This window comes from Macaca thibetana, chromosome 5 (genome assembly GCF_024542745.1).
Source record: "Macaca thibetana thibetana isolate TM-01 chromosome 5, ASM2454274v1, whole genome shotgun sequence".
NCBI classification, from domain to species: Eukaryota; Metazoa; Chordata; class Mammalia; order Primates; family Cercopithecidae; genus Macaca; species Macaca thibetana.
Window position 1 is genome coordinate 3,363,246 of NC_065582.1, and position 26,453 is coordinate 3,389,698.

General features: G+C 39.9%; 1 protein-coding gene across 8 annotated transcripts in view; it reads left to right on the forward strand.

The window, feature by feature from the left end:
* Positions 1–26,453, forward strand: part of FAT1 (FAT atypical cadherin 1) — a 143,951-nt gene that overhangs the window by 38,855 nt on the left and 78,643 nt on the right. The window lies entirely within an intron of this gene.

Genomic DNA, 26,453 nt, shown 5'->3' on the forward strand with positions numbered 1-26,453 from the left:
TCTTTTGGGGTTGGTGGGAATGGTTTTGTTTCTGATTGTTTTTACTTCCTCAGCTGTTCTAAAATTACCAGCATTCTAATGAATAGTAAAATTGAAATTACTGCTTCATGCCTAACAAGTATAATTTATCTCCATAGTCTCAAGTATTTGCTCTTCTTTTAAAATGTTTCTTTTTAGAGAAATACAGCTTTGAATTCTACATTTTTCTGTAACGCAATGCAGTGATATGTGTTTTGTTTATTTATAGCTATCCTATAGAGCTAGGGAAGATGTAATTGAATAGTAACTGAGGAAGGGACTACTAAAACCTGAGAAGAAATGATAGGAAAGTTACTCTTTCCCTTCATTTGGGTCATGGGAAAAAGTAGGTATGAGATCTTCTAATGGGCTTGTGAGTGCGGTAGTCTTTTTAAAGAGTCACATGGTGCCTTAATTCTCCTGTAGATGTCTTGAGATCACCACCAACAAAGCAAGGCTCAGTCACCCAGGTGAGGGGATGTGTGGAGTGTGATCCTGGGGTGGGTGTGTGCACCCTTGTGGGAAAGGAGGTGGAAGAGTTAAGTAGTTCTGCCTGTTGAATTAGCCTGGTGTGGGTGGGTGCCAGATACCCTGGGCTAAGGGCATTCAATGAGGACATTAAAAGCCTATTATGCCGGTGTTGCTGAAAATTTATTTGTTGAAGAGGCTGGTGGCCTAGATCCTGGCATGGCTTTAAAAATATTACAGTGAAGCAATTCTCGTGATGTTAAGCGAGTGTCTGAGCTCGTTTTGCAATCTTTTCACTTGAACTCTCTCTTGCTTTGTGTTAATTAATGTGGAAAAACAGCCCAGAAGTTAATTTCAAATCAGAACTTTGTTTTCAATTAAAAATTGTCCATGATAGGTCATTGGATGTGAATGCAAAAAGAAAAAAAAAAGTCCAGTGATAGCTTTTGTAAAATTCTGAGTAAATCATACATCTTTTTGAGGATAAACATTTGTTATTGAAGTTGCCTCATTTAAATAGTTTTTTGGGGGGCATAATTTGGATTGGTAGCATAATTCTAATTTGATTTGACGTACAAGATACAAATCTTCTTTATGTGAAAGTATATGACATCTTAAAGTGATACTTTGCAGAGTGATTTTCCAAAAGATTTATTTAGACCAGGTCCGTCATTTCCAAGTTAAGTGAAGTCTTTATTGATTAACTGTAAAGTTCCTGTGGGCTTCCAAAATTGCTCACAAGTATGATTAATTCAAAACCCATACTTTTCACACTTCTTTTTGAAAAGTAGTTGCTTTCTGTAAACTTGACCTTTCTGTTGTTTCAATGGCCTGTTTGTTCTTTTCAGAGTTAAAAAGGTCATTTTCAGGTTTATGGAATTTTCCATGTAAATTTTGGGATCTGCATGCCGGGGTGATTTTCTGCTTTATATTTATTATGATACTTTTCGTGTCATTGGGTTTAAATGAATACAGACTATTAAAACCTGCCATGCCGCATTGCCGCTGCTGCCTTTGTGTCTCACAACTACACCTGTTTCATTTGGGCTTCATCAGTTTCACATCAAGAGTTGTGACTGAAGCTTAAGTAAATATGTTTATTTTGTGCTGGCTGCCGGCTGGAACGTCTGCTGTAGCAGCTGAAGGGTGTTTTTTTTTTTTTTTTCCCTCGGGGGACTCTTGCTGGGTGAACCATCACTGTGACAGGTAAATGGAATTCGTCAATAAAGCTTGAATTCCGTCCCCCTTCATTTCTTCAGAGCTGTTGAATGTAGGGATTGTCTTGCTTGGAACGCTATTGATTAGGTCACAGCCTGGTCTGCAGAAAGCAGAGCTGCCCAGGGGCCATCTCACTGCAGGGGATTTGCTAAAGCCCCTGTGAAAGGACCACGTGGGGTCTCGCGATTACCTTATGAACAGGAATCAGTTCAGGGAGCAGATACATATTAAGGACCTATTAACTTCTACAGGCTTCTCTTTGACGTGAAAAGCACTGGAGAGTGAAGGAATAATGAAAGGAAATTATTGCCAAAGCCACTGAAGGTGCATCTTGCCATATCTCTGTGGGTGCCTCTGTTGAGTTGCAAATTTATTTCCTGCTGGGGCATCTGCTTAGCTTTAGAAGTCCCGTTTAAGGTCATGAAAAGGGAATTTGGAAGTGATTACATAGTGTTGGTTTTTTGTTTTTTGTTTTTTTTAGCTTTGAGACTCCATAGCATTTGGACAGAATTAGCAAACTCCCCTCATTTAAAAAATGATCTTTATTTCCAATAAAAAAGCAGTATATAATCATTGTAGAAGCCTGGGAAAATGTAGACGACTGGAAAGGAGAAAACACAACTAAAATTTTACTGCCTAGAACACTGGTGAACTTTTTCCCTAATTCATGTGTGCTTACACAAACATACCTTTCCGGTGCCGGGTACTGGATTTGTAAAAATGGTGAACATAAAACATATACCGAACGTGTTGTTTTGTTGACTACCTTTTGGTAAGTATTATTAAAGAATGTGATTTTTGGTAATAGGGAGTGCCAGCACAGAGGCAAACTAATAGAAGTTGAGCAACTTTATCTGAAATACTTGGGACTAGAAGTGTTTTGGATTTCTTTGGATTTTGAGAGATTTGCATTATACCAGTTGACATCCCAAATCCAGAAATCTGAAATCCACAGTGCCCAGCTCACCATGTTGGTGCTCCAAAGTTTCAGATTTTTGGAGCATTTCAGATTTTTTTATTTGGGGCAGTCATCCTGTTTATATAGTAATACTCAATTTTTGAACATGTAAGTTCCTTGTTTGTGTATATCTCTGTTGCCTTACCGTAAATAACAGGAAGTGAAATTGCTGGGTGAAAGGTAATGAAATTTTTAAAAGCTTTTTTTTTTTTTTTTTAAATGAGAAATAGACATCCCATCAGCAGTTTGTGAGTGCCCATTTCTCTGTGTTCTTGCTGCCAGTGAATATTTGGATTTAGAAACAAAAATCAAAATGAGGGCAGATTTATAAGTGAAAAAATAACTGCTTCAGTCAGGGAACCATCATAATGGAAACAGTGGTTGTTAGTTTTGTGGCTGTAGTTCTGGTTGTGTGTTTAAAAATTCTGATTTTTATAAGCAACTTTTTGGGATCATATTCTTTGATTTAACTTACTTTTTCTAGATCTTTGTCCCCGTGCATATTGAGGCTTATTTCTTTACATTAATTTTTTAAAAAGTGTCTCTTGTATGCCAGATAAAGGTTAATGGGGGATGGACAGACTGTAAAATATGCTTTCACTTTTCATTTCATTGGCTAGATGCTACTTACTCCATAAAATCATAAGTAGTTGAATTTTTCGTTTTAGCTGCTATCAGGCTTGTCAAATTAAAAATTGTAATTTTGCTGTTGAAATCAAGAATATAAGTTCTCTTTTCCTTCCCAAGTGTCCCTATGAATTAATTCACTCACCTTTGTCCATAGTGTATAATCAGCAGTGTAGTGATTAGATCCAAACAGATAGACAGTTTCATGGGATCATCTGAGAACAGATTATCAAGGATGTGATACTAGGCAATAAGCAGCTCCTTGGCAGCTGTTAATTCATGTTAAGAACTTGGAAAAGAGTATGAGACAGGTAAAAGGCACAGGGTTCTGTTCACAATTCAGTTGGGAAAAGAACAGCTTAAAAAAAAAGGGCTAAGTAAACAGTTTAAAGTTGCCGACTTTAGGCAATAGATTCAATAATTAAATATTAAAATGAGATGTGTATTGAGGCAGAGGGTTGCATTTCAACAGATCAGGCCCAGATGTTACGAGATTACTATATTGATTTAATTATGCCAAGGTGCTTTCATTGAGCCCTTGGAAAAAAGAACACTCATTCAAAAATTGACAAATATTTTATTCTTCGTTAGCTTCGTGTTGCATACTTACATAATTCTGGTAACTCATAAAAACTGCAATATAGAGTCTGATTTACCAATAAAATGGTGAATGTGGAGGAAGAATGCAGAATTTGTGGCGGGGGGGGAGATGAAAATTCACAAGTAATTATGGTGCACAAACTTTCTGCCTTCTGCACTGTGGGGAATTCTTCTAAAGGCAGCGGTACCAAATGGATGCATCTTTAATCATCTGGAAGGAAGAAATCCATTATTTTTCTAAAGCAGACAGTAGTTGTCTGTTTGATTGGAACAGTTGGTTGATTACAGCTCTTCAGGCCTTTATTTGCCTGCTGCCCACAGATATCTGAGTTCCAGCTTCCAGGATTGTCATAAGTGAGTCAGAGTCCAAGAATTTAGAGTAGGAACCCGAGGTTGATGAATTTACTTTGGTGTAGAGAGTTTAACTGCGGGAAGTAGATTTCGTTATAGAAATTCTCACAACCGGTGTGCTTAGAGCTTGCTGGCTGCTTAGAGACGGACTCATCTACATATGCCACCTACCAAATACAGCAAACCTCGGGACCTGCCAGCATTCTCTTTTGTAGTAGAGAGAACATTGCTCGCCTCAGTTGAAGGGAACAGGAGTCTCTTACAGATGCCTTGACTGTCTTTTCAGTAGCCAAATGTACGTTGGTTTCATAGAAATCAGCGTTATGTTTTAATTGTAGAATACCATCTATAGAAGGCATTATGCAGGTCGAAAATAACCACTGGGTAAGTGCTTCGAAAAGTTAAAGGAACCTCTGAGATGCGTTCAAAGGAAAAGTTAACCAAAGTCAGAAAATACCGACTGTGTGATTCTTACCTGAGGAATGTAATCAGAAACACTAAGGCAACCCCAGGCCACATACGCTGGTTGGAAACTCTGCTGTGAATTTTAGAAAATCTTAGTGAAGATGTTTCATTTGAGGTAGGAATTTTTAACCTTCATATATTTTATGGTGTTACTGAAAAACAGAGGAGTTTGGCTGAGTTGCTCTCATTGTAGCGGTGGTTTAACGTTCTCTGCAGTTCCGTGTCCTATCAGCTATTCGAAATTTTATTTAAGGACGTAGAAATGCTTCATTACAGCTGATTCATTCATGAAATGTAAGGCTTATTCTTCCTTTCCCTGGGAGAAGAGCCTTTGCCTTTCTGGAATGCTTTGTTTGATCTCAGTGCAGTGCCCTTGGAGTGCCCTTCCTGTCATGAAAGAAAGGTGAGGTGAATCAAAGTAACGCCAGATAAGGCAGGAATGCGCGCTCCTGGTTACTCCTGTGTCATTCCGGCTTTGAGACTGTGGCTGTATACTTTACCTTTCTTGCCCAAGGGATTAGCGAGGGCGCTGGCTGACTTTCTTCCCTTTAGATAATGTTTCATGCACAGATCAGACTTGCCTGCTTCCTTCCTGAATTCATGACTTGGTTGTGGGCATGAAAGGAGTTGCCGAAATAAGAAGAGATGGACATTTCCAGTTAGTCAAAACTAAACAGAATAGCTAATGAAAACCACACCTCCTCTGTTTAATATGTTACACCCTATCCAGAGGTGACCCTTTTTGTTTACATTTGTTAAATTTAAACAAGTGTTACCCTGTTCGTATTCCATGTCTGAAGGTGTTTCACTGCTGCGTTAATACTGGGGGGGTAAAGGGAGTTTGGGGTGTTTTTGTTTGTTTGTTTTTTCCTGTTATCCCCCAAGTTAGTGATTAACATCCAGTCGTTCACTTGTGAGAGGAATGTTGGTTGCTTTAGAAAATACATGGTAATTATTTAAAGTGTCCTAGAGAAATGTGGTAGCTGTTTCATTCTGTTGAAAATGGGCCGAGCGTCGGTTGCACTTTCTGTGCATGGCAGTGTTCCGGTCGAGGCAGGTGCGTCCCGGGGAGGAGCAGAGTTCATGGCCCAAGTAAGTCTTGTATGAGAGCCGGCAGGAGATCTGCAAGAGTACCCCCTCCCAGGTACTGTCCTGGCCCTTCTAAAGCATCCCCTTCCCAGGGTCCAGCACGGAAGCACTCCTCTAACTGTGCAGTGGATTGGATATAGGTATAATTGGAGAGGAGATTCAGTTTAGATGAGAGGATTAAAAAACAAGAGAATGTGGTTTAATATTGTCAAATACCCATAGTTCATAACTGAATTGGTAGTTAAGACTCCTATGTAATGAAGAATTTCTTACAGATTTAATACGTTCTTAAATACAGTAAACAAGAAAAATCCTGGCTTATTTTCTTAAGTAGGTAAGCATATGTTTATAGTTCTATCTAAACTGTTAATTTACTTATTCAATTATTTGCATTAGTGAATTATGTAATGCCTGTGTGTTGGCTCAGTGAATTTAATGAAGTAGCAATCTTACTGTTCTGTAACTATTGAAAAACAGCTGAAAAGCTCAGTTTTGTTAAATATTACGTGCAGTATTTTGTGATTAAAAAAATTAACTCTGAAGCTTTTTGGAGGCGTCACTGAGGGAATTTAGCCGCGTTTGCATTTTTTATAGGGATCTCTGATACCCGAAAGGATTAATAATAACTCCAGAAAGAGTAGAATGAAGCTCTCCATTCTGATGACCCTTGATGGGTCCGTGACCACAGGGAGAAGTACTTTATCGGGCTAGTCTAGAACCCTAGGAGGAGGCTGTGGGGAAATGAGAGTGAAAGGGAGAAGAATGTCAAGTGTGCCTGCTCCAGGGGCCGCGGGTCAGAGCTGCAAGTCCCGCTGTAGGTCCTAGAAGGGAAAAGGCTTTGGAGAAATCACCAGTGGCCTTTGAAGGCGAAACTTTAGGAGAATTTCACAGAGGCGAGATTTCAGAGGGCGCAAGAGGGCTTGGGTGAATGCCCTTCCATGCATTCGTTCATTTGGTAGTTGATGTTTATTGATCGCGTGTAGGATGCCAGAACCTGCTGTAGGTGCCCAGGACTCCACAGTTTACCAGGTAGACGATGCTGTGCCCTTCTTGGAGCTTCCCTTCTGGAGAGAGGAGACTTGAGTCAACACAGAGACGAGGAGAAAAGCACGCACAGTTTCAGCTGAGTGGTGCTGTGGAGGAAAACAGGGCAATATGTTAGTGGATTTTTGCAGGATGTGCATGGCCTCCTTAGATGGAGTGGTCACCTGAATGACAAGAACGAAGAGCCAACTCTTTGAAGACAATTTTTAATCAGAGGGAATAATAGTAGCCCCGAAACACAAGCTTGTGTGGCAGAAGGTCTGGGATGAGGTAAGTAAGGTAGGTGCGTGGCCAGGACATGAGGCTGTGGTCTGTGGCTGAAGGTGAATGGTAGGAATACCAGGGCAGTCAGTCCAGGACCCCTTACACGGGAGTGACCCTGCCTTACCACAGGAGAGGACTCCCTATTGTGTGGCACATGCTCTTCCTTTTTCCTCCTGCTGACTGTCCTGCTGTCCCAGAGTCCCATCGCTAGTTTTTATCCCAGTCCAGGCTTTCAGCCTGGTCCCCCCTTGGGGCCCTCAGTGATGTTTGTAGTCACTGATGACAAGGAGAAAAGAAGGAAGAAGCTCCTCTGATCCGTTGTGCTGTTCCTTTCAGTGGCCATGTCCTGCCAGACTCAGTGCCCTCTTTGCTAACAGACTTTTGGATGTAAACCCTTGAAATAAGATTGCTGTTTTAACTGCTTTAAAAGCAAATCATTAAAAGCAGTTGTTTTCTTTCAGAAGCATATTTTTATTTCCAAAAAGTCTGTCTTCATGCATACGCAAAATGTTAGAAACATTTACAACTTTTTTTTTTTTCCCTGAGACAGAGTTTCATTCTTTCGCCCAGGCTGGAGTGCAGTGGTGTGATTTCGGCTCATTGCAACCTCCACCTCCTGGGTTCAAGCAGTTCTCCTGCCTCAGTCTCCCGAGTAGCTGGGATTACAGGTGCCCCCCACCACACCTGGCTAATTTTTGTATTTTTAGTAGAGATGGGGTTTCCCCATGTTGGCCAGGCTGGTCTCCAGCTCCTGATCTCAGGTAATCCACCCACCTTAGTCTCCCAAAGTGCTAGGATTACAGGCGTGAACCACCACGCCCGGCTAACATTTACAACTTTTAGCAATTCAGAAGATAAGTAATAATATTTTGAAAGAAATCTTAGGAGGTGTCTGATTCCTATTCCTGACTCTGGGTGGCAACTAGGTTTTCTTCCCAGCCATTAGATAAGGAGATCATCCAGCATCCCTCATCTCCTCCGTACGACAACGAATAGTTTTATATGTTTGGTGACTAAACACGAACCATTATGCTTTATTTTTATTTTGGTAATCATGATATCTTCTAGCAATGACTTCTTTTGAACTTGGTTAGTCTTTAGTTGTAGATCTGTAACCAATTCTGGAAAAGGAGTTGTGACAAAATGTAATGAAAATAAGTGGGGAAAGATAGTTATGGAGGCGAAGTTGGACTAATGTTCCTTTCTTTGTCCCAGAAATTCCTCATTTTACTTTTCCTAGTTTTTATTATCATTTCATTGAAATGAAACTTGGAAATGTTTTATAAAAGTAGCTCTTCATTGGGGCTGGAGGGAAAGTTCATGGCAGACCTCACTGCTGCTTCAACGGTATTGATGTGTACTGTGCACGTTTAAAAGTTTTTTATACTGTTAATTGAAATAACTCATTTATGTGTCTCAGTGAACAAAGTTGCTGCAGGATTCTAAATTTCTTTTGTGCTGCACGTATGTATGTATTTCACTTTAGAGCACTGCTAATGCCGGTCCCTTGTCTTTATAAGGAATAGTCACCTTGTCTTTACTATAAGTGATTCTGAGTTCTATTCCGAATACCACTTTCATAATAATGTGATTTCTGTTAGTAGTCGGTTTCTGTCTTGAATAATAGCATCCTTTGTTAATACAGAGGTTAGGGATTAAGGCATTATACCTCTTTAAGAATCTTTCTAAATCTTGGTTTTGCTTTAGTTTCTTGAATATCAAAATAGATTTAATAGATTAAATACCTTTATTTTTATAGTAATTCTTATAACCCGTATATCTCCCACTTTTAAATAGGAGGAATAATAAATATAGATATAAATAGTAAATATAGAGAGGTATAATAAATTGTCAAAGTCATACATTTATTAAAATGCTGAGTTGGGACAGTTAACAGGCATGCTGTAAGGATGATTGATTATAAGACCAATACTTTGAAGTAGCAGACTTTGAGAATAAAACCTACATTCACTCTTGTTTCCCTCTCCAATTACAAAATAATTCAGTAATATTCTTGTCTAGTGATTGGGATGTGTGACTAAGTCAGTCATTGATACCATGTTAAGGTAGAGCGGATTATTTTTTAAGCTTTCTTAGGATTTGGTTGGCAGATATTAACTCTGAGATAGTATCATTGACTCTTGCTTTTCCTAATGTTAAGCATTTCCCTCACCAATCAGAAAAGCCGTTTTCAGTCTTAGGAGATTTGTGTTAATGCAGGCATGCACCTCTCTCCTAGGTGCCTCTCTCAAAAGTAGACTGAGATTTCAAGAGACTTGGGTTCTGGTTATGGCTTTGATTCAAGCTCTGCAACCTGATAACCTATGAAGTCATTTATTCCCCGGACCTTGGCTTCCTTATCTATAAAATTAGAGGGTTGCACTAGATGATTTTTATTGCGCTCTTTTAATTCTTGTTCTTTGCTGATTCTTTGGTTTGATTATTTAAGATAACCAAACACCATGCTTTAGAACTTACGGTAGTCTTGGAACGTTATGAGGTAGTGTTCATGTAGGAGGGCAACTGTCCGCTACATGTGCCTTTGTAAAGGTGTTTGGGCGTGTTTTCTTCCCTTCCACATGGGCAAGGGAGGAGTAGTGTCTAAAGAGAGAAACATTACAGAAATGATCGTGTGTAATTAAAGCCTGTTCAGTGTTTTCACGGTGGTGTCACCAGCAAGGATAAATTCAGTCATAGTCAGATTTCATGGTTTTGTTATATGCTATATTACTTGAATTTGTTAGTTTTATCTTACTACAGAACATAATAGGATGGCATAGCCTTTGCTTCTCAACGCTAGTACCTCTTTGCATGTCTCTTTTGAATAGATTAGGTTAGTCTGTTGAATTGTGTTTCTTTTTTAAAGACAATAATTAAAGCCAGGGAGCTGGGCGCGGTGGCTCACGCCTGTAATCCGAGCAATTTGAGAGGCCGAGGTGGGCGGATCACGAGGTCAGGAGATCGAGACCAGCCTGGCTAACACGGTGAAACCCTGTCTCTACTAAAAGTACAAAAAATTAGCCAGGCGTGGTGGCAGGCGCCTGTAGTCCCAGCTACTTGGGAGGCTGAGGCAGGAGAATGGCGTGAACGTGGGAGGTGGAGCTTGCAGTGAGCCGAGATCGCACCACCACACTCCAGCCTGGGCGACAGAGCGAGACTCTGTCTCAAAAAACAATAATAATAATAATAATAATAATAATAATAATAATAAAAGCCAGGGATATGCCAGCATTATTTCAAAATAGGCTTATCAAGTGAACATCTTTAAAATTTCTTTAATATTAGGTTAAGTGAATCGAGGCTTTAAGTTTCGTCATGTTGGGATTTTTCCCTTTTCTAATTATGTAATGCAAGCATTGGAAAATACTTATTATCTTCTGTTACTGGGAATAGTTAGCGGTAAACAGGTTAGTTTACTGGGTCTGTGAATTATGGTTGAGAATTGAAGTAGTTGTTTAGATGGCACCTTTAAAAAATTTTTTTGAGTTTCAGATGTTAATAAATAGCCTGTTACATCAAACCAACCAATGCAATAAAATAAGTGGGAAAAAATATATGATTGCTTCACCACCTCTGTCATAACTTACCGAATGAAAAGGCAATTTCTATTCAAGAGTTTAGCACAAAGTCATTTTTCAAAAATCATCTTTACAACTGTAGACTTGTTAACAAAGCATGCATGCTTTGCCTTTTGAACCTGTATATCTGATCCTCTGTCATGAGCTGGAAATATCTGAGCTTTAGGAATGGCAACAATGTTTTAAGTACTATGCTATTTTTTTTCCTATGTTGAATTTGTATTTAGTTTTTGGAAAAAGCAGAGTTTTCTAAATAAGATGTGAGATACTTCCTGCCTATGGATAGAAAACAAACTCAGTTTCCTGAATTAGACTCTCAGAACATGCTTCTGACACCAGATGTGTCCCCAACCCCCAAATTTTTTTTTTTTTTTTTTTTTTTTTTTTTTTTTTTTTTTTTTTTTTTTTGCGACTCTAGCTCTGTCACCCAGACTGGAGTGCGGTGGTGCATCTCGGCTCACTGCAAGCTCCGCCTCCCGGGTTCCCGCCATTCTCCTGCCTCAGCCTCCTGAGTAGCTGGGACTACAGGCGCCGCCACCACGCCCGGCTAATTTTTTGTTTTTTTGTTGTTGTTGTTTTTTGTTTTTAGTAGAGACAGGGTTTCACCGTGTTAGCCAGGATGGTCTCCATCTCCTGACCTTGTGATCCGTCTGCCTTGGTCTCCCAAAGTGCTGGGATTACAGGCATGAGCCACCACACCCGGCTGATTTTTTGTATTTTTAATAGAGATGGGGTTTCACCGTGTTAGCCAGGATGGTCTTGATCTCCTGACCTTGTGATCCACTTGCCTTGGCCTCCCAGAGTGCTGGGATTACAGGTGTGAGCCACCACTCCTAGCCGACCCCCACATTAAGCAAGCAGTCACTTCTGCCACAGACACCAGCTGGGTGTCCTGTAATTCAGTTGTGATGCCATCTACCTGGGGACAGTCACAGAGCCCACAGGGTGGGGCTCAGTCCCACAAGACGGCTCCCACTTACGATGCTATGTGCACCCTCCAGGTTGTTTCACCCGTGCTTCTGACAGAGTGGCTGTAAACCAGCTTCTCATGTTCCCTTCCTTGGGTTTCATTAATTTGCAAGAGCAGTTCACCAAGCTCAGGGAAACATGTTTACAGTTTACTGTAAAGGATACAAATGAACAGAGCCAGATGAAGCGATTCTTAGGGCAAGGTCTGGAAGGGTTCCAAGTTGCAAGTGCGTGAGCGTCCCTCCTGAGGAGCTGGGGTGCACCACCCTCCTGGCTTGGGGATGTGTTCCTTTCACCTTCTGGGAAGCCCCTCTCACTGGGTCCTGTAGGGGTTTTATGGAGGCTTAATTAGATATGTGAGGTTGATAAAATCATTGGCCAGTGGGGGTCAACTCAACCTTCAGATCCTCTTCCTTCTTAGAGGGCGGAGTGGGGCTCTGAGTTCCAGCCCTCTAATCACAGGTGGGTTCCCCAGCAGCCAGCCCCCATCCTGTAGTTATAGTGATTTTCTAAAAATCACTTTATTCACTTAAGCCCAGGCATGCTTGAAAGGGGCTTGTTAAAAATAACAAGATTCTCTTCTATATTCTGGAGCTGTTGAAGGAACCAAGGACAAAAGGTTGCATTTTTTTTTAATTTTAATTTTTATAAAGACAGCATCTCACAGTGCTGCCCAGGGTGGTCTTGAACTCCTGGGCTCAAGCGATCCGCCCACCTTGGCCTCCCAAAGTGCTGGGATTACAGGTGTGAGCTACCGCACCCAGTCTGAATGTTTTTTAAAACAAAAGGTACTTTTATTGATCCAATCACTGAAGAAATTACGGGGCACATGATCTCATTCCTTTTTGTGACCGTGCAGTATTCCATCGCGTATATGTACCACGTTTTCATCTAGTCTGTCACTGATGGGCATTTGGGTTGGTTCCATGTCTTTGCTGTTGTGACTAGTGCTGCGGCAAACATATGTGTGCATGTGTCTTTATAGTAGAATGATTAATATTCCTTTGGGTATATACCCAGTAATGGGATGGCTGGGCCAAATTGTATTTCTGGTTCTAGATCCTTGAGGAATCGCCACACTGTCTTCCCTAATGGTTGAACTAATTTACACTCCCACCAACAGTGTAAAAGTGTTCCTGTTTCTCCACAGCCTTGCCATTCCCCTGTAATTTCTTACGTGCAGGCCTATGTATATATATTTAAGTATATAATATATATAATATATTAATAACATAATACATAACATATAATAATTGATATTAATGACATAATATATGTAATATATGTACATATCTATACATGTATAAAATAAAGTGATAATAGAATATATTCATCTATAATATGACATATTGTATAATGTTCTATTACATTAATTTATGATAATAAATATATATTTAGTATTATAATAAATTAACACAATAGGCCAGGCTGGGCTCAAGGATCCTACTAGGTTGGCCTCACAAAGTGCTGGGATTACCGGCATGAGCCACTGCGCCTAGCTATTTATTTGTATTTTTATCTTCTCTGAGACATATATTTTAGTAACCACCGTGTTACTTAATTATAACTAGTGTGTTATAATGAACATTTGTGTGTTTTTGAATTTGTTTTTTCTAGTGGTTAGTTTGAATATACACTTTTCAAATACCTTCAACTGCTTGATATCCCTGTGATGTTTATTTTCATATTCTACGTCTTCTGTTATCACTTTATTTTATTAATGGTTAGTATTAAAGAAGAAAATGTCACTCTCAAATGAAACGTTGATTATGACTTTGTTAAAGAACAGCTCTCTTCATGAAGAACTTTGCCCTCAGAGGAAGTTAAGGACAGAGATAATATAAGAACTACTGAAGTGATTCTCTACTTTTCATTTTTTCTTGTTTCAGTTCTGTGCTTTAATTTTTAGTAATGTAGACACATGACAGTTATTTGAGACTTGCCAGTCTGTTCTTACGTAGTCTTTTAATGTCTTCAGCAAGAATTGTCTTCATAGTCTCTAAACTGATGAATTAGCAGTAATCCGTTTTCGTCCTGTTGAAATTCTGTTTCACAGTACTTTATGAGATTTGTTTCCTGTTTGCATAAAATAGTGCAGATTAGATACTTCATTTGTCTGCCCCGCAGTTACCACTAAGAAATCTTGGTTATGATTATTCCATTTCTGAGGATATACTGGGTATCATAGGAGGTTTGTTGAGTTCTGATTGCTTACCTCTGAATTTTAGAATCCTGATACATACAGGTGTGCCCTCTTTTGTGATTTCAAAAAAGTACCAAATTAGTGCTCGCTTCGGCAGCACATATACTCAAAAAAGTACCAAATTAGAAATCTTCAGTTATCTAAGTATGTTACACCATTCTTCATAAAAAGAAAAAAACAAAAACCTGAATTTAGAAAACAGGCGAGTTATGGGATTAATATGCATTTACAAATTGATGTTTTGCTTTAACGAAGATTCTTCGCAAGTTTTAACATCAAATCTTGCAGTGCATTTAGATTATTAGATAGGGATGTTTGATTTAACATGAAGCGTTAGCATAAAAGGACATACCTGGAGTTTCTCCTAGGTTATCAGTGTCAGCGATTCACTTCATGAGTAGGTCAGCTTGACCTAACTTAAGTTTCTGAGGTCTTACAGGTATTGGGTTTGGCAGCAGATTGGATATTAGAAGTAGCTGAATACTGCTTGTAAATAGTTCATCTTCAGTTTGCTATTTTTAAAGTTTAAAGATTTGAATTAAAATTTAAGAACTGCTTTGTGGTTGAAATAAAATTTAATAGAAAAAATTTTTAAAAATTTGATAAAAGTGGAGGCTGGAGTAAAGGAAAATGCTACTTGGAAATGGATGGGCAGGGGGGCAGCTTATACATACAGTCCATGACCACAGGGACCAGAAAGTCAATAGGACTTTTATTTGCTTCAGTCGGCATTCATTTCCTGTAAAACACACCTTCCTTTTTGTAGAGCTGAATTGCATATAATTCTTAGGTTTTATTGTGAGAGCAATAGTTGCGGTTTTCTGTATTTGTAATCTGTTTGCAGGTGCTAAACAGACCTTAGACACAGGGAAGCTGGTTCTCCTACCAGCTGTGTGCATTCTCGGACTCCAGAGACAACTGTCTCTTTGGAGAGAGTTCTGTTTATACAGTGACCAATGCAGTGCTTGACTGTAGCAGGAGGAATCTCATTCCATTCCTTCTTTAGCAAGGGAGTGCTTGAAGGAGTTTGGCATGAGGCTTAGTCATTTCAACTGACATTTTAATCGTTGAATAGTGCCTTGTCTTCATGCTGGGACACACTTTGCAGTACAAGTGCTTTAGCCAGTTGTTATTCAGCCTAGGAAAACCTGTAAGTCACTCTGAACTTTTAGAAGTTGCTTTTACATTTCTGAAATTCCTTGAGTTCTCCTAATGTACTTCAGATTAACCCTTTATACGTGTTGGTTTAAAAAATAGTTTTATATAATGCATATATAGTTCTTCTAGAAACATTAGAAAATATTAACAGGAAGAAGATAAAATTAACTCATCCGTATAACTCACCATTTTTCTTGCATATCCTCTTGTTTTGTTTTTCACAAAATGAATTGACATTTATTTTTAATCACTTCATTACATTGCATTATAAAATTCAAGCAGGAACTCATAACTGAAGAAAGGATTTATTTGGCCTTTGTGTAAAAGATACTTAAATAATAAATGGAAAATAATTCCTAAGGTACCTCGTTGTTAAAATACTATGTTTCCCTTCTCAAACAGGCCCCCTACTTTTCCTTCTCTCTCTGCTGGTCCGAGGAATAAATTACTCTTTTATTTAACTGTCTTCTCATGAGACCCCATTTGCTCTTCTTTTTGCTTCTTTTGCAACTTGTAGCATACCTGGCACATGGTAGAAACTCATTCTGTGTTGAATGAATTAAAACAGGTGTAAATCAGTAATGCCAGGTTCCAGATTAAGATCCAAGCTAGTACAAACAACATTAAGTCACTTGTTGGTGAAGAGGATAGTATAAGGTACAGTTTTTAAAAATTGGTTGTGTGTGTGTGTGTGTGTGGGTGTGTGTGTATTTTAGACAGGGTCTCCCTCTGTCACCTGGGCTGGAGTGCAGTGGTGTGATCATGGTTCATTGCAGCCTCGGTGATCCTCCCACCTCAGCCTGGAACTACGAGTGTGTGCCACCCTGCCTGACAGATTTTTAATGTATTTTTAATAGAGACAGGGTTTTGCCATGTTGCCCAGCCTGGTCTAGAACTCCTGGGCTCAAGTGACCCTCCCAACTCAGCCTCCCAGAGTGCACAGTGGTGGAATTACAGGTGTAAGCCACAGTGGTGGAATTACAGGTGTAAGCCACTACATCTGGCTGGTTTTTTTGTGTGTGTTTTTTTTTTTTTTTAATTGCCCAGGGTGGAGTGCGGTGATGCAGTCTCAACTCACTAAAACCTCCGCTTCCTGGGTTCAAGCGATCCTCTTGCCTCAGCCTCCTGAGTAACTGGTACTACAGGGCGCACCACCATGCCTGAGGCTAGTTTTTTTTGTTGTTTTTAATGAGATTTCTTTCCTGAAGAGGGTTTTTCCTTAAAACATTTCTGTTGATCTGCCACAGAACTTTTACAGCTGATTTACAGTTTAGAGCTCTAGATCTGCCACCTACCACTCAGTTTTTTTATAGTTAATAACAGTATTCAAGACTCAGTTATGATATTCTCACAGTTAGATTCAGTATTGTTAGTATAATGCCTTATACCTACTTACACATAGTATATTTCAGTTAATATTAATTTAACCTATATGGATTTTTTTTCTTTCTTTCTTTGTTTTTATTTTTGTTGTTGTTGTTGTTGTTTTTCTTTTTTTTCTTGGAGACAAGGTCTCACTCTGTTGCCCAGGCTTGAGGGCAGCAGCAGCACCATCTCGGCTCACTGCAACCTTGACCTACCAGGCTCAAGCAATCCCCCTGCCTCAGGCACCCAAGTAGCTGGGACTACAGGTGCCTGCCATCACGCTTAGCTAATTTTTTTATTTTTTGTAAAGACGAGGTTTCGCCATGTTGCCCAGGCTGTACTCGAATTCTTGGGCTCAAGTGATCCACCCACCTCAGCCTTTCAAAGTGTTGGGATTACAGGCCTGAACCACTGTACCTGGCTGCATTTCAATACATAAAGATGATATGATAAACACAGTAAGTTCCTAAATAGGAACTTAGGATCCTATAAAAAAGGATCCTTTTATATCCTTTTTTCTTTTCTATCCTAAATGGTCCAGGTCACATGGAGTTCTTGAACTTTGTACATGGATCTGTTTGGCCTTCCTTTAGTTGAGTTATAATTTAAGTTCCATCGCTCCTCACCACAGGCAAGTGCTGGTCCACCTTGGTGGATGTGTTGCCTGTTTTTCCACTAACAGTGATTGATTGAGGAGAGTCAGACCTGACTGTTGAATCACAGCTCTGCGTCTCAGTATCCTGTGGTTTTATGTGTGGGCTCTGGCGCCAGTCAGGTTTGAGGTTCTGGCTTCTCTGCTACTAAAGTCGGATAACTTAGGATGACTCCCTTAACTTTTCAGGCTAGGTTATTAGATGCAAAGCTCTAAGATGACTAACTGGTAAGGTAATCCATTAATTCATTGGTTACTTTATTACTGGGTAAATAACTTTAGACCAGTGACTTTTGAGCCTTAAGCCTCTGCTTCTGAGTATGGAGAATGAGGAGAGACCACTGGGCTAACCAATGAATTGTGAAGCTTAAACAATAGGGCATATTAAAGCTTTTGCATCCAGTCCGTGTAAGGTGGGAAGAGTAGTCAACACTGAAATTGCGTATCTTCTGAAATTTACAGCAGACTTCTAGAAGCATTGCCACTGGCAGGTAAAATATGTCCTCTGTATCTCAATGCCCCAAAGGCTGTCTTGTGGGTGTCATTTTATCCAATTAATAGGCGTCCAGATGATAAGTGTTGCTACCCAAGGGTGATCCTCTTTAAAAGGAGAGCTTATCCACAAAAGCCATCATTAACAATATTAATGATTCTGACAGGGAAGTCAGAACTTGGAATCATTCCTCAACAAAGTGGGACGACATGGTTTAGCAGAGCTTACCCTGGCAATGACTCTTTGCAAAGCTAAAGAAATCCCTGGCCTTGAAACATGATGCTTAAAATCTGATTATGCTCTTAATTAATAATACGTTTTCGTAAGTTTGCAAGTCAGAAAGCTTCCTCAGCTAATTTTAAAGTGATTGCAGCAATTTTAATTAAAAGAATTGAAAGGTATATGTTTTAATTAAAATGATTTAAATGGGCAATCTAAATAATGGAAACAGTGACAGTTGCGTTTTTGCTTTTCCTTTTATCATTGACTTACGATCTAACTCTGGACAATGTGATTATAGAATTTCTTAGACCTAAAGCTTTGTGTAAGTAGTTACATATATAATACTTTAGTGTTAGTTATCGAAGCTGCCAGAATATCCATTGTCATACATCTCCTCAACTTTAATGAAGCAGAAATACTTAAAAGTGAAAGTACATCTAAGACATATACAGAAAAAGAAGAAGGTTCTATACATAAAACCGTCTGATATTGGGCTGCAGGTATTGTTTTGTTTGACTTTTGTTGTATACATTTTAAATACAGATTTTTAAATCCATGGTTACAGAAATTTACAGATTAAAAAGTTGCTGTTCACTGGATTGATTTTATCTGCTGATCACCTTGTTTATTTCAGAACTTTTTCCTCTGCATGTATAATTGCGTATGTGTGTTTAAAAAAATTTTTCTGAACAGCAGTAACAAACATCATATTTTATATATTATGCATTTATATTTTTCACTCAATTTCTGTATCACTGACATTCTTCCATGTGATTCATATACATGTCTTCTTTTTTAAAGCTGTGTATGTACCATCGTGTAATAAGTCCATTCCTTTTCCCTCCTGATACAATGAAACTCGCTTTAGCCCAGATTTTCAAGTGTTGGGAAAACAGCGTCTGGCAGCTACACTTCTGGATTTTGCACTCAAGTCACAGCTTCTCTGGTGAGGTTTGCAGGTTGCGTTCAGTTGCCCGTCATCTTGGCTCCAACTGAGGGGCAGCCAGGGACTCCAAAGCGTTTAGCATGGTTGTCTGGAACCTGACTTTTAGGGTGGAATCCCAGTTCCCCGCTAATGAACTGTGTGACTTCCGGCAGGTTGCTTGTACTGTTTCCTCTCTATGAAATAGGATATGATAAGGTTACCTACTACTTCTTAGGGTTGCTGTAAGGAGTAAATGAGCTGATGTCTAAGAAGTTCTTCTCTGCTGTATCATGAGTCCATATATGCTGTTACGTTGCCATCCCCATCAGTCATCATCGGGCCTCTGAGTCTGCTCACAATACAAACGACTTCTCACAAAAGAGCACGCATCCCTGGTTTTGAAATATTGGGTCGTGGTGGTCACTGACGTGACTTCAGTTAAACTGGAGAGAAGGAAATTATACGTGATTTACTGTGTTTTTATCAGTAAGGGGGCGGGGGTACCTGTCCGGTACACGAGTATACTGCCTAGCAGTTTGGCCCGTGAGGGATGCTTCTTAGTTGACTTATTTTCTTTTACTTATTTTGACTTTTTTTATTATCAAAAGCATAAAATATTTATGGAAGTGGTCTCTAGCAATTAAAATTTTAATTATTAATATACATATACACACATAATAGAACATTCTGTTTTTAAAAGTACTAGAACTTGTTTTTCTCCTTCTCTTGCAAAATAAACCATTAAACATTGGTCTTTACATATTCCTTACGTTTTATGATTAGCAACTCCAGTGAAGTAAATAGTAATATCTTATAAACTTTGGGTGAAAGGAAAGTAAAAAATGTTGATTTTAGTTCTGAGAGCATTTCCTGTGTCATTCCCTGAGAAAGTAGATGAATAGCCATTATTAGAGTCCTAAATGCCTTCAGCCCAATAGACTCCTCTTTTTTCATTTCTTGTTCTGTTTTAGTCCACAGTAGTAACATAACTTTGCCAACTGATGGCAGAAGCAAGAACATTAAATGTATATTTACACACACACATACACACACACACACGCACACACACGATCTACTGTATTGTTTCTAAAAGAATTCAAATGTTTTGATTTATGAGATAATACTGCATGTCAAACTGGTATCGTTATTTTTATTTATTTTTTTTGAGATGGAATTTCACTCTTGTTGCCCAGGCTGGAGTGCAATGACACTAGATCAGCTCACCGCAACCTCCGCCTTCCGGGTTCAAGTGATTCTTCTGCCTCAGCCTCCCGAGTAACTGGGGTTACAGGCGCCCGCTGCCTCGCCCAGCTAATTTTTTGTATTTTTAGTAGAGATGCGGTTTCAACATGTTGGCCAGGCTGGTCTTTAACTCCTGACCTCAGGTGATCGCTGGCCTCCGCCCCCCAAAGTGCTGGGATTACAGGCATGAGCCACCATGCCCGGCCCAGTTATTTTAAAGAAAGGCTAACCTGCAGAAATTTTGCTTTTTATATTAAACTCATTTTACAGCTGTTCTTCGTATATAATAGGCAAAACAAGTAATAATTTTTTCTTAATTTACAGTAAATTATATTTTGAATTAGATTGTTATTTAAATCTTTAGCCTTTAACATGTAAAGTTTCTTATACACACATGAGGCTCTCTCAAGGTATCATCAAGATGTAGAAATATTAACATTATCAGTCTAAATCTAGTATTTAATGAAAACGAGATTAAAAACAGGTAAGTTCAAAAAAGTTTTTAATTGAAGGAAGGAAACAATCTACATATTATGAGCTCTCATAGACAACCTTTTTATTTTTTTATTTTTTATTTTTTATTTATTTTTTTATTTATTTTTTTTTGAGACGGAGTCTCGCTCTGTCGCCCAAGCTGGAGTGCAGTGGCCGGATCTCAGCTCACTGCAAGCTCCGCCGCCCAAGTTCACGCCATTCTCCTGCCCCAGCCTCCCGAGTAGCTGAGACTACAGGCGCCCGCCACCTCGCCCGGCTAGTTTTTTGTATTTTTTAGTAGAGACGGGGTTTCACCGTGTTAGCCAGGATGGTCTTGATCTCCTGACCTCGTGATCCGCCCGTCTCGGCCTCCCAAAGTGCTGGGATTACAGGCTTGAGCCACCGCGCCCGGCCGACAACCTTTTTAAAAAAATAAAACATTTGCAGAAAAGTGGAGCAGAAGGTAGAGTGCTCATGTAACTCCCTACTCCCTGCCCCGCTTCGCCTGTTGTTGACATCTTACATTAGCATGTAAGATGTTACAATTACAGAATCGGTGTTGGTACATTGTTACTAACTAAAGTCCATAATACATGCAGATTTTCTGAGTTCTTACCTAAGGTGCCTTCTGTGGTCCAGGCTCCCACGTGACGTTTCCATAATACATGCAGATTTTCTGAGTTCTTACCTAAGGTGCCTTCTGTGGTCCAGGCTCCCACATGACATTTAGTTACCTCTCTTGCCTGTGACTGTTTCTCATCCTTTCCTTGTGTGTAATGGATAGCCTTCTTTTAACACCTGCTTCTTAAGCACTCACTGTTGACCCGGCCTTGAACCAAACACGTAGCAATTCTTTGTCCTTAAGAAGTTTGCATTCTAATAGGAAGCTTACAGTCTACTTTTAAAATTTGATTTTAAGGAAGAATTGTTGTCTTTTAGTGATTAACATGTAATATGACAATTCGGAGATGTTTAGTCTTTGCATAATTAGCAGGAAAAATTGAATAACCATTTATAGATTAATTGCAGCAACAGAGAGATTGGCTCTCCAGTGTGTTGATGGTATGTCTCTTCTTTTTCAGTGAGTATTGTTTTCATATTTGGGAAAATGCTTATTTTCAAAAGAGTTACTCTGTTTACGCTGAGGATATTGAATTGGAGAAAAGAGTTTCTAGTAGTCTGTTGTTGCCTGGAGGGAAAATATCATTAAAATTATATCTCACATTTAAGGTTTTCTTGTGAGTGAACAAAGCAGCTTTTAATACAGTTGCTGCCTTAAGCAATTGTATGAAAAGTTTAAAAAATTAAGTATGTGACGTGATATATTGCACATTTATGGTGCTGGGTTGTTGCTGATGATAAGTATTTTTGAGCTGAAATAGCTGAAGAATCAGAAATAACAAGGCTTTGTTGAAAGCCTTGGCATTAAGGCTTGACTGGGAACCAAGGCCTGTTAAACAAAGAAAATAGGAAAATTCTCTGAGGAAAGGTACTCTGTGGCCATGGGAATTTGAATCAGTTAAATTATTTTTGGCACACATCATAGCTGTAACTTTATTTTTGCCTTAAAAATTACTGTGTTGCAAGAGTCCTGTTCCACCTGTGTCAGCTGGAGGGAATGCTGGCCTTTCCTGATCCAAGACTCTTCCTTAACAGCAGCAGTAGCCAGCAGTGGCAGGGAGTGTAGAGTTAGTTCAAACTTTGATTTACTTTTGAACCATTTATTGGAGCAACCCTATAACCTTTGAATAATCAGGCTGTGGAAAGACAGCAGCATCTGTTTAATTAAATAAGTGGGCATTAATGAATCCTTCCATAAAGAAATTTTGCTGTGAACTGTATTTTCAACTATATTGGTCAAGCTCTTTTAGAAATTACATTTTCCCCTTCAATCTAGTTCTCCACTGTATGCATATTTAAAATGAGTTTCCATAGTGACATCTGGTGGTGGATTTGAAATCCTGGAGAGTATGTATGTTTGGAATGATAAATATTCTTACTTAATAACTCCAAATTTCCGGCTTCTTTCAGATTTTTCGGGTTATTAACAACTTCATTGTATTCTCAAGGTTGGAAAGCTAGGCATTTATTCCTTCTGTAATGCTTCATTCCAGTAAAGGCATGACTTCTGATGGCACTGCTGAGTGGCACACGTAAGAAGCCTGTCTCAACCTGTCTTCTGTGCTCCAAATTCACGTCATAGCATCACGCAGCAGCATCACGACCGCTCGCACTGCGTGTGCATGGCGACCTCCTGACAGGAGTGGCGGAGTTTCCGTGTCACCCCTCTCACGGCTCTGTTGCTCCTGGCGTCTGGCTGAAGGGAATCCTGCGGAAGGCCTGGGCTGCACCCCTCCCTCCTCACAGCCTGGGCCCACGCACCTGCTGGCTGCATGCTGTGTTTGCTTTCAGAAAGGTGGAAGGAAGGGAGCGCAGAGAGGAGGAGATGCGGAAGATAGGAGGGAGATCACGGAGGAGAGTGTGGGGGGGGTGGATATACATAGGTGCCCAAACAGATGAGGTAGTGAATATGTGTAAATAGAAAGATACCTGTAAAAACTATAGTTTTTGTTGGTTCCTTTTGTCTCCAGCATGAGTTTATAACCCACTATATAAAAAAAGTACTTACTGAAAGTTGATTGGTAGACATTCATGGATTAAGAGAAATAGATTGGGATAGAGGTTTGAGGATGACCACAGTTTGATTCACATCCAGTGATGGCTGGACGTCCTTAGTTTTATTTTTGTTTTTCTCTGTGTTAAAGGCACTAATTAGAAGTCTTCCTGATGGAAATGTGAAAATTTGTTTCCTTTATGGAACTGAGGTAACTGCTAAAGTTACAGAAGAAATCTGTCTGTAATCTGTAAATGCCAGTTGAGGCTTTAGGAAGGACTGGGGAAAGGATGGTAAAGTGTAGGAACAAGAACTCCTAGTGACTTAACAAAGGCAGCTTTGGGTCAGACTCAGAGACAGCCGGTGTGTTACTCCCTGCAGAAACCAGGGCTCCCTTGAAGAATGGTTTGGATCGGGATGAACTCCTGATTAAGGAGATCCTTCACTCTGGATTCTGAAGGACACCTGTTTAGCTTCTTGGAGTTGGACAAATCATTTCAACGTTCTTTAAGAACAAGGGGGTTGCACTGGAGGGTTTTGAAGGCGTTCCCAGTCTAATGCTTGATTTTGAGATGGCGAAGGCTAGCTCTGCCCCTGGTCTTTCTTCGCACATTATCTAGACTCTCACTCAGCCATCCTGGACCTTCGTCCTGCCCCCGATTCAAGATGGGAAGCTTCGGGGCTTTGACCTAGAGATCTCGGGCTAGCGCGATAGGTCCACGGGAAGTTTCTGCCCAGGGCTCCCGAAGAGTGCATCTTGCAACTGGGTTGACAGATTAAAAAGCGGAAAACAAAGTAGCTTGGCATGCTTAAGGCTTCCCTCCACCCACTTTGTGCATATACAAATGTTTTCTGCCGTGACTAGAATAGCACTTAGGTACTGAACCCCGAAACTCTGAGCCGAGTCCTCAGATCCTCTCCTCTCTGTTGTCCTGCACGAATGAGGAAGAGCCTTCTTTCCACACTGGGAAGCTCCTTGTGGCCTTTCCTCATGGTTGTAGCCCCACCAGGTCCCCAGCACCTTTGGTGTCCCACAGTGTTGCTGTTGATTGATGGTGGTGACAGCCCACCGCCCAGTGGAGAAGACCCTGAGGCCTGGAGTCCGACCGTCCGGCTCAGCTCCAGATCCTACCAGTTAGCTGTTGACCCTGGCCATGTTTCCTCCTCACTCCAGGGCTTAAGCAAGTTTCTTAATGGATCTAAGCTTCTCTTTCCTCTTGTTTAAAGCGGGGATGAAAATCATGCAACTTCCATGTTCTTTCAGTGATTTAGTGCATGTAAAGCATCTAGTAACGTGATTGGCGTCCATGAGGAATCTGAGGATTTTGGTTACAAGATGAGATTCTTCGACGTGCCCTCCTTTCCCTTTGGCAGTTGAAATTTATAGTTCTCCTTAAGTTGTATTCAATAATTTTTTTTATCTTACATAGAGGTAATAATTAAAATGCATCGAAGCAGAAGCTTATCTCAGCAGTCACGATAGGCATTCTAAAAGTACACAGTCATGAATTCACGCAATAGGAACATCCAGCATCTCACTCGTTCATATTGACTATTTTACCTGCAAATTACGCAATCCTAGTTTTCTCCCATATTTGAATAGAGCCACTTTGTCGCGTCAGTCTTAACCTTTAGTAATATCCACAGATTACCGGGGACTCTGACCGTCCCCTCCTGATGGACGTGGCCGTCCCCCACCCCCTGGTGGTGCAGTGGCTGGGTCGGCAGGGACCGCTCCTGGCAGAAACCATCTCAGAATTGCACACTGCAGTCTGGACGCTTACGGCCCAAACTAGAAATAGGGCACGATGGAAAATCGTAGCTGTTTCTGGCTGTGATTGCACACCTCAGATGTGCTGGTGATATATTTCCATTTCTATTTCTTTTTTCCCTTGAGATTAGAGAAAGCTATCGTGTAGGAGTGAACATTTAATACATTCCTACTTCAGATGGATGAAGTAGGAAGTTTGACTCACCTTTCCCGAACTACCACGTGAAGTTTTGCTTACTCTTTTGTCATAGCAGCCATAGGACTGACGAGGATGTTGCTGGTGCTGAAGGCAGAGACTTGTGGCATCCACACTCCAGCTCTGCCGTTCACCGTGGCCCTGGGAAGGTTCCTCAGCTCTCTCAATCTGAGTTTTTCGTTAGTGAAATGGAGTTAATAGCATCACATAACTAGGCAGGCTGGATGTAAAGATTATAGAAGATAATGCATATGAGACACTTACCACAGGGCCTGACATTTAGTAAACACTGAGCAAATTGTTTCTGTAATTACCATTTTTAAATGCCTGTATGTCACATTTGGAGGGGCACATTTTAAAACAGTAGATAGAAGCATGAACTGTTGGAGGATTAGAACTCAAAAAAGGTAGATAAAAGCATCATGTACCTGTCTTCTTGAGATTTCCTAATAATACTTCACCTGTCAAGTGAATTTTATTGCATTTTAATGAAGTGGCAGCGCACAGGGGGAGCTGTGTACATTTTGTTAATGTGTGATCCTCCCGGAGAGAACATTCTGTTATCCCCTGACGTCTTTGTGTCTGTGGATAGATGTGATGAATCAGAGAAACGGAAAGGTTATTATTTGCGCCTACAGACAGATATAATTTTGTTAATTTAGCAGACCAGTTGAGTGTGCATAGGTTATGCTTGGGTTAGAGAACAAGGGAAATATGTTTGAGCTCATTTTCAGTTGTCTGCTGTGCAGAGGAACCAGTTAGGTCCTTTTTGTTTGGTTCTGAGGTTTCTTCCATGTTTCTAGAAGCAGTATTCTACAGCCTTTCTGAAGTTCAGTATGAATTAATGAAGCAATAACAAATCATTGTAATGTTTTTGAATGGCAATAAAGATTCATTAATTTCACATTTTATTTAGCTAAGTTTTCTGTTTTTAAGTTGTAAGTCCTTTTGGGGGTATTAGATATAATTATCCTTCATTCAAAAAATGAGTTTTTCTGATATTAACCTGGAGTAAGTTATATTTAATTTTAACCTGGAGTAATATTAATGTTAACCTGGAGTAAGTTAATATTTAATTTTGTGTGATCAAAATTATGAATTACAACAGTGTATTTTTGTCAACTAAATGGGTCATTGCTGAGCACAGGTGAAATTGGTAATTGGTTATTTTTCTCACAGTATTTTGCGTTTAATGGGAAACTTCAGGGATTCTAGAGCTTCAACATTTGCAGAGTCCAGCCTGTACCATGGTGTAGAACACGGGGAGTATTGTTAGTTCCGAGTGATCAATCCGTGAGAACAAGTGCAGTGAGATGTTTTTGGTAGACAAAGGGCGAGACAGCACCACTGAACAAAAAGGTGGGACTTGCCAAAGAGAAATGGCTATTTTTGCTTCTTATCCCCAGAGGAGGTAACTCCTGGCTTGAAGTTAAGTTTTGACTGGTTTCAGTGGCTGGACCAAAACATTACAGATACTCTAACCCTCTTT